The sequence below is a fragment of the Acinonyx jubatus genome, chromosome B3 (genome assembly GCF_027475565.1).
Source record: "Acinonyx jubatus isolate Ajub_Pintada_27869175 chromosome B3, VMU_Ajub_asm_v1.0, whole genome shotgun sequence".
Classification (NCBI taxonomy): domain Eukaryota; kingdom Metazoa; phylum Chordata; class Mammalia; order Carnivora; family Felidae; genus Acinonyx; species Acinonyx jubatus.
Genome location: NC_069386.1, coordinates 57,518,121 through 57,526,914, shown reverse-complemented (window position 1 = coordinate 57,526,914; position 8,794 = coordinate 57,518,121). Strand labels below are relative to the sequence as shown.

At 41.2% G+C, this 8,794-nt stretch overlaps 1 long non-coding RNA gene across 1 annotated transcript in view; it reads left to right on the top strand.

Moving 5' to 3' along the window:
* Nucleotides 1-485: 485 nt before the first annotated feature.
* LOC113601803 (uncharacterized) overlaps nt 486-8,794 on the top strand; it is a 16,186-nt gene continuing 7,877 nt past the window's right edge. The window contains exons 1-2 of the long non-coding RNA XR_003423068.2: nt 486-623; nt 3,420-3,547. This is a non-coding gene — a long non-coding RNA (uncharacterized LOC113601803). The remainder of the gene's footprint in view (nt 624-3,419; nt 3,548-8,794) is intronic.

Below are 8,794 nucleotides of genomic sequence, written 5' to 3'. Positions count from 1 at the left end.
ACAACCCCACCCCTGACCCCCAGAAGACCTCTGGGGCCTGGCCTAGGCAAGGTGGTCTGTTACATCATACACCCCAGGGTCATTCCAGGGGCCTCAACACCCCAGGGTCATTCCAGGGGCCTCAAGGACTGTGGGGTGGATCCACTAGGTCTGAGCAGTCAGCTGTTTGCGCGTTTCAGCCATGAGTCTGCACCCTTGTGCTACTTTTTGGTCTTTTTAATTAATCGTTTTCTTTGTCTGATGACCAGCTGAGTGCCTGCCAACAGAGGGCCAATCCTTGGTGCCTATCTGCATCTCTCAACTTTTGGTCTTAGCCACGTGTTTTGGGACTTGACTGCACTGAATTTTATGTTTTTTTATTTATTTTATACATTTTTTAATGTGTGTTTTTTTTTTTTTTTTTTGAGAGAGAGCGTGCGCACGCAAGTGGAGGAGGGGCTGGGGGAGGGGCTGGGGGAGGGGCTGGGGGAGGGGCAGAGAGAGAGGGAGACATAGCATCTGAAGCAGGCTCCAGGTTCTGAGCTGTCAGCACAGAGCTCGATGGGGCTCGAACCACCAGAGCCGTGAGATCATGCCCTGAGCCAAAGGCCGACGCTTAACCAACTGAGCCACCCAGGCTCCCTGTGAGTTTTGTTTTTGAATCATCAATGACCCTTCCCTTCCTCTGTCAGAGGAACTCAGCGGGTACTCATTATGGCTGTGATTATGGTGTGTTCCAGCCCGCTTTGGTTGCTTTCTTCATTTGCTTCCTTTTCCCTGTATGCTATTTCTGTGGAGGACTTTGTGTTTTCTAAGGTCCTTGAAAATTAGGTCAGAGGAGAACATCATCTCATCTTTCTAGTTTTTTTAAACTGGTTTTTAGCATAAGAAGCTTTAGTGGAATATTTGTATCCTTTCTACTACCAATTTCATATTTTAATCTTGCTTTAGAGAAATGTGAGTTTAAGTTTCCTCCCCAGCTTTACTAACCCTTTGATATCATATGGTTGTCTAGAAAACCCTGTGAACCTCACTATTCCCTTGCTTACTCGTTCTCAGGATATCAAAGCTAATGCACCATTTAATTAGACCTTGGTGTTTTAAATCACTTCTGTGTTCATGTCCCCACAGTCATTATCAATTACTTCTATAGCCCGTGGCCTGTGTTGGTGAATTCTTTCAGGGTTTCCATTCCTTGAAATATGCTCCTCAAGTGACAAAATCTCCTGGGATCTTTATCTTACGTTGCGAGTTCCTTTTCCTTCATGTTGTGGGGCTTTTCTTTCAGCCTTCCAGGCTTTTCTTCCCAGGCTTGAAAAGTGAGGCTCAAAAAAATCTTACTCCAGCATCTTAAAACACCTCTTCCCAGAACCCCCCTAACCATTCACCAAGTACTGCACCAAGTACAGAGATTCTACCTGATCTCATTGTAGAATTTACAGAGTTGGCAAGTAGTCATGCAGGGAAATGTTATGGAGGATTGAGTGGCTCTCTGAGCTTTAAAAACATTATCTCGTCTTGCTCATCTTCCTCATTCAGCAGGAAATTGAGGCTCAGTGTAGTGATGGAACGTGAATGGAGATAATTGGCACATGGGGCTTTGAGCTCCAGTGACCATTCCCTCAACCATAGTGATGCTGCATTTTCTTTGTGATATTTTTGATCACACAGTTGCCCTTGTACCTTGTTATTGTCTCTGTTTAGCTACTAGTGGGGGGGTGGCGCAGGGGTGGTTTGCATTATGATCAACTCATTGTTTAATTTGGCTCTATTTAGGCTTTCTATGCTAGTATTCTTGGCATTGCTGATTATTTGCTCTCCTCTATAATGGAGATTTAACTCATCTGAAAAACAAAATGTCCCTACCTTACCTCAATCCCCATTTTCATAGAACCCTATATTGTTAATAATTTGGTGTATGTTCTCACAGATATACCCCAAACACTGGACATACATTCTATCTATGTATTTATATCTACATAGATGTAATTGTACAAAAATGGGATCATATCCTGGTTACATGTATTTCTGTGACAGTACATGCAGACCATATTCATTCTTTTTAATGCTAATATTATTCCATTGTATGGATGTACCATATATCATCATGTATCTTTTATCATTATCCTGTAGGTGGGTGTGTAAGTTTCTACAATATGTTGCCCTTATAAATACAGTGAATTTTATGGTACATATATCCTTCTGTATAAATACATAAAATATTTCTGTAGGATTTTTAGAAGTAGGATTTCTATGCTGAAGGATATTAAAACGATTTTCAAGGATCACCCATATGCTCCCTTCGGGAGGCAAAAATATTTTCCTCTTTTCTTTCTTTCAGAATAAATGCTAATCAATTGGATATTTGTAATTCTTCAGCGTTTATCCCACTGTTTTTTCCTTCTTAGTTTCCTTTTAACCACCTTTTCTTTTTTGGTGGTGAAACACTGATTTTTTTTTTTCTTCAATTTTCCAAGCATTTAGTCTATGTCAGTCCTTTCATAGAAGTGGCTAAGACAGATATGGAGTTGACGTTTAATTGAAGGTGGTGACTGGAAGGAAAGAGATGATAAGTATGACCCTTGCAGATTGAGACGTTATAGAAAGTGAAATAAACAGGATGATGTGTTAGAGGATGTTATAGTTTTCTATTGCGGCACAAAAAGACTAACACACACTTAATGGGTTAAAACAGAAACCCTGATTTTGAAAAAAATTTTCTTTTGGCACAATCAGCTCTAATACAAATTTTGACTTGACAACAGTTGTCACTGTAACACATCAGCTTTGAATTTTTCTGTGCTGCCAGTCCTTGCTTATATGTAGTTATAATTCTAAAATACCTCTATTTTTGTGATTATGAAAATAATACATATTTCGTATTTAAAAAAACACAGAAATATGTAAATAGAAAATGAAAGTCATTCTCAGTTGTACTCCACCCCCAGAGAACAGCACTGATAACAATTTATAAATAAATATTTTCATAGTCACCATCAAAACACAGATATGATTTATTTTCACTTAGTAATAAATCTTAACCATTTTTATATGCTTACAAAATCTTTGTAATTACAGTTTTCCAAAAAGACTTTTGTTTTACTGGAATCCATTTTTAATGTTTCTCTTTTCATCTTATTAGAAATATTTTGTATTTTTGAACAATTAGACAAAAGACTAAGGACTCTGGAGATAATTTTCCAAATATCCTGAGTATCAGATTATTCATCTAAAAAATTTCATTGTAAATGGTTATGTAATATTCTATTTGGTTCTGTAGCTTACTTAATTAACTATTCTCTTGTGGTTGGGTGCTATGGCTGCCTCACAGGGTGGCAGAGAAAATTAAATGAAGAGAGCATAGGGAACCCAGCCCTGGGCCTGACTTGGAGGGCAATTCCTTTACTTTGTTTGCCTATCTGTTACTTCCACCACTCCAGGTATTGGTATTCCTGTCTCCCAGAAAACTCGGCCCTAACTGCCATCTGTCCCATCTGGGGGCCTCTCCAGCTTATCCCCCAAAGTCTGTGCCTTCCAAAGATGTCAGCCTCTCCTGAACCCAGACCAGGTGAGACTCTTGTTTCCCATAAGATGACAACACTTTTTCAGAAGTCACTGACACTGACAAAGTGGCCATACCACACTGGTGTCAGCAGATCCAAAGGGAATAGAAATTCAGAGATGTTCTCTTCTTCTGAGGAAGGTCTGGCTGTGGAGGGGAAACAGCTCAAGACTGGACCAGTAGAAGTGGACTCCGGCCCAGAGATGAGTTTGTACAATTGACCTTTTCTATCCTTCAAAGTTCAGCTCACAGTCTGCCTCCTCCAGAGACCTTTTCTGAACTCCCCCAGCCCTCACAGCTCTCCCACTCATCTGGGCATTTAATCAGTCACTTATTGTGCAATGTTATTTATTCACCAAATAAATACCCTCTGAGAATCTGCTCTGTGCCCAGCACTGTGCTAGGCAGTGAGGAAATGACAGTGAACAGCAAAGGCACAGGTCTTACCCTCTGGTTGCTTACGGCATAACAGAAAAGAGGGACATTGCACAAGTACTGTGCTTGCAAGAGGTATTGTTCTTCCTCCTAAGAGCTGGGCTGATTTTCCACTCCTGGGGGGCTAGGAGTGTGTCTTGAATTCCTTTTAGTCCCTGTGTGATCTAATATGCTCTGTGCTCGCAGCAGTTGCTCAATGAATACCTTTTGAACAATTAATGATGAGACACAAATTATAAAAATGTTGATTGCCCCTTTTTTATTGAGTTACAATTGACATATAACATATAGTAGTATGTTAGATTCAGGTGTGCAACCTAATGATTTGATATGGTGTATATTCTGAAATGATCACCACAGCTAATGTAGTTAACATCCATCACCATACATAGTTCATACAAATTTTTTTCTTGTGATGACTACTTTTAAGATCCACTCTCAGCAAGTTTCAAATATGTAATATGGTATCATTAACTATAGACAGCACCATGCTATAGTTTGATCGCTTCTTGATTGCCTTCTGGTTTTAGACATTTAGAGGCACCAGGGTGGCCAGAGCAAAGATTCCTAGATTTCATGGGACCTGGGTTCAAATCCTGTTATTGCCTGTTACTGGATACCTGTGGACAATTTGTTCTCTGGCCTCAGGTACCTCCTCTGTACAATGGGGGCAATAATATCTCGTCCAAAAAGCTATTATAAGGATTAAATGAAGAAATTTATGTAAATGTGACATAGGATCTAACACATATAAACCCTTAAAAGTCAGTTCCCTTTCCCTAGCCAATTGAACTTTGGATGACAAGCCAAGGAAGTCTTTTTCCTAATAAGGGGCTTCCATTCACTTGGGATGAGGAGTGTAGAAGGGAATAGTGAAATTTTAGGTCTGGAAGGGGTCTTAGCCTAATCCCTTTATTTACTTGGTGAAGAAACTGAGGCCCAGAGAACTCAGTAACTTCCCTAAGGTCACACAGTGGTTTTAGTAGGACAGCTGGAAATAGAACCCAGGTCTGATTCCAGCATCTAATGTTTTGGGCAGTCTCTCCTAGACTCTCACTGTCAATCTCTCACTCTCAGAAAAGGGAGTGCCTTCATGTTACAGTTTATCTGAGGTCATTTTCCAGGGCAGAGAATTCCCGTGAAACTTGCTGCAGAGATTCTCACACCCTTTATAGAATTCTGAAGACTGGGCAGCAAGGAAGTAGTCAGCTCACTTTGTCACATTCCATTTCAGACAAGGCCAGGATGGGGTGACTTCCAGACGATCTGGGGGCTTGGTATCCCTAGAGGGTAGGGCAAGCCTCTCCCTCTCTGTTCTTGGGGAGATACAAAGTTGGGGGAGCAGTCACACAGGAAAGGCTTGGACTACAAACAAGGCACTTGACATCACTCAAGACCTAAACACTCAAACTCCTCAAATATGGAGCTCTGCCTTCTGGATCCTCAACTTCTCTTAATTAAAGTAATAATTGGAGCAATATTACTAGGTGTCAGGCACAGTTAAGGGCTTTCCACACATTATTTTTGCCTGAACACGTGTAACCTACAAAATGAGGCACTGAAAGTTTCCTTTGTTTGTTTAAGGTCACCCATCTGGGTCTTTTTTTTTTTTTATGTTTTTATTTTGAGAGAGAGAGAGAGAGAGAGAGAGAGAGAACGCATGCGTGTGTACTAGCAGGGGACAGGCAAAGAGAATAGGAGAGAGAATCCCAAGCAGCTCCATGCTGTCAGTGCAGAACCCAATGCAGGGCTCAAACCCACAAACCGTGAGATCATGACCTGAGCTGAAACCAAAAGTCAGACATTTAAATGACTGAGCCACTCAGGCACCCCTCAAGTCACCCAGCTGGGTCTTAAACCCAATTTGACTCAAGAGCCCTTACTTTTAACTACTTTGCTAGGTTGGCTCCACTTACTTGAAAATCCTTAGCAAATGAGTGGAAGTTTTCCACATCTTGTCAACTTTCTCCTCTCTCAATTGGGGCAGAAGCTCAGTCTGGAAAGTTGGCAAAAGAGGCAAAGAGCTAGCCTTCATTCCTTTCCTACAGAGCTCAGCCTCAGCGCCTCCTCATCTTGTCCACTCCCTTCCCACCTGACCCCAAATCTCTTCCATCCAATCTCATCCTCACCCTCATCTTCTCCATCCCCAATCCCATTGCCATCCAACCTACCTGATTCCTTCTCTATCCCTGTTCCATTTTCATCCTCACCTCTCTCCCTTCAAGGCAGAATCTGGGTTGGGCTTTGTCCCACGGCCTGAGATCAACATCTGTGACCTGACATAGAGAAGGTTTGTTCTCTTTCACACTGTTAGTGCTAATGTTTCCACAAATTTCCTCTAAGTCACCTTTCCCCAGTCCTCTTTTTCTGAGACATTTTTGTGGCCTCTCTCATTTACACAACTTTCCAGAGTCTATCCTCTCCCCTACACCCACTTATTGTAGTCAGTGACCTCATTTTTCTCAACCCAAAGGCACATTGCCTGGTGGCTGCCTATTCCTGGCTTATCTATCCCAGGAGCCCCTACGCTTATCCCAGCAACAAATGGCTTTCTGGGAATCTGGGCAAGGTGAGTAGCCAAATCACCTGAATCTATGCATAGGGTTAATATCTAGAACCTGGCTGGAGCCCGGAGTCAGGCTGTGTCACCTGAGGCTATTCAAGATCATGAAGGCACATCCCTCTGTCCAGCTGGACATGTATTTGGCATGGTCTGGTGTCTGGGCAAGAGTGATCATGGAGTCTTTAGGAGATCCTCAGACCCTAGCATGGCAGGTAGGGTAGGACTGAATAGAGAGCGTTATGGATAATCATGACAGCCATATCAACAACATTCTCTAGTTTGGAAAGGAGAGGTGAGTTAAGATGAGGCAGATAAATACTTTGAGCAGTCTTTAAAAAGGAATAAGTCAGGCACCGATGGGCCAGATTTGGGAATAAGCTAAGGTCGAGACTTAAGGGACTAGAGTTTAGGATTAATAACTGGTTGTGCACCTGGTGAGGAGCAGGAGGGCTGGAGGCCCAGTAAGCATGATGCTGTTAATAAATAGGTGGATTAGGGGCGCCTGGGTGGCTTAGTCGGTTAAGCGTCCGACTTCAGCTCAGGTCATGATCTCACAGTTCATGAGTTCGAGCCCTGCATCAGGCTCTGTGCTGACAGCTCGGAGCCTGGAGCCTGCTTCACATTCTGTGTCTCCCTCTCTCTCTGCCCCTTCCCTGCTCATGCTCTGTCTCTCTCTGTCTCAAAAATAAATAAACATTAAAAAAAAATAAAAAATAAATAGGTAGATTAATTATCACCACCTATTGCAAATATATTTTCTCATATTATAGTGCAATCCCCGATCTACTTTCCTTCCTTCCCTCCCACCTTCCTTCCTTCCTTCCTTCCTCCTTTCTTCCTTTTCTTTTTTTTCTTTTTAATGCAAGTTCCTGACTTAACTTTTGATTGCTCAGGCATTAAAAAATGGTCAAAGGACCAAAGAAGACCTACAGAAGATCAATAGGTACATGAAAAGCTGCTCAATATCACTAGTCATTAAGGAAAAGCAAACTAAAACCTCACGCCTGTTAGAATGACCATCACCAAAAAGATAAGAGATAGTAAATGCTGGCATGACTGTGGAGAAAGGGAGCCCTTGTGCACCGTTGGTGGGATTGTAATTTGGTGCGGCCACTGTGGAAAACAGTATGGAAGATCCTCAAAAAATTAAACACAGAACTACCATATGATCCAGCTATTCCACTTCTGGGAATATATCTAAAGGAAACAAAAACACTAACATGAAAAGGTATCTGTTGGGTGCCTGGGTGGCTCAGTGGGTTAAGCATCCAACTTCGGCTCAGGTCATGATCTCACAGTTTGTGGGTTCGAGCCCCATGTTAGACTCTGTGCTGGTAGCTCCAAGCCTGGAGCCTGCTTGGGATTCTGTGTCTCTCTCTGCCCCTCCCTGGCTTGTGCTCTATCTCAAAAAAAAAAAAAAATGAATAAATGTTAAAAAAAATTAAATATATATATATATATATATATATATAGCATCTGCACTTTCATGTTCATAGAAGCATTATTTACATTAGCCAAGACATAAAAACAACACAAGTGTCTATCAATGGATAAGTGGATAAAGAAGTTGTGCTATGTGTATATATATATGTGTGTATATATATATAATGTATGTATATATATATAATATTATGCAGTCATAAAAAATGAGGAAATCCTACCATTTGTGATAATAACATGAATGGATCTTGAAGGCATTATGCCAAGTGAAATAAGTCACACAGAGAAAGAAAAGTACTGTATGATCTCACCTACATATGGAATACCAAAAAAAGCAAACTCAGAAAAAGAGATCAGACATGTGATTAAAAGAGGTGGGGGTGGGGAGGGAGAATTGGAGGAAGGTGGTCAAAAGGTACAAACTTCCAGTTATAAGATGAGTCAGTACTAGGGATATAAGGTACAACATGACTGTAGCTAACACTGATGAATGATCTATAGGAAAGATGTGAAGAGAGTAAATCCTAAGAGTTCGCATCACCAGGAGAAAAAAAAATTATTTTTTCTTTTCTTCTTTTCTTTTTATCATAGTTATACGAGGTGCTGAATGTTAGGCTGAAGCTATTGTGGTAATTGCTTCACAATATATGTAAATCAAACCATTATGCTATACTCCTTAAACTTATACAGTAATATGTGCTAATTATTTCTTAATAAATAAGGGGGAGAAAAGAGGCACTTACTTAAAAATGGCTATCTGGAATAAACACATTGCCAGCCACATGACTAGATAAAGAGCCAGGCTGCACTGCACC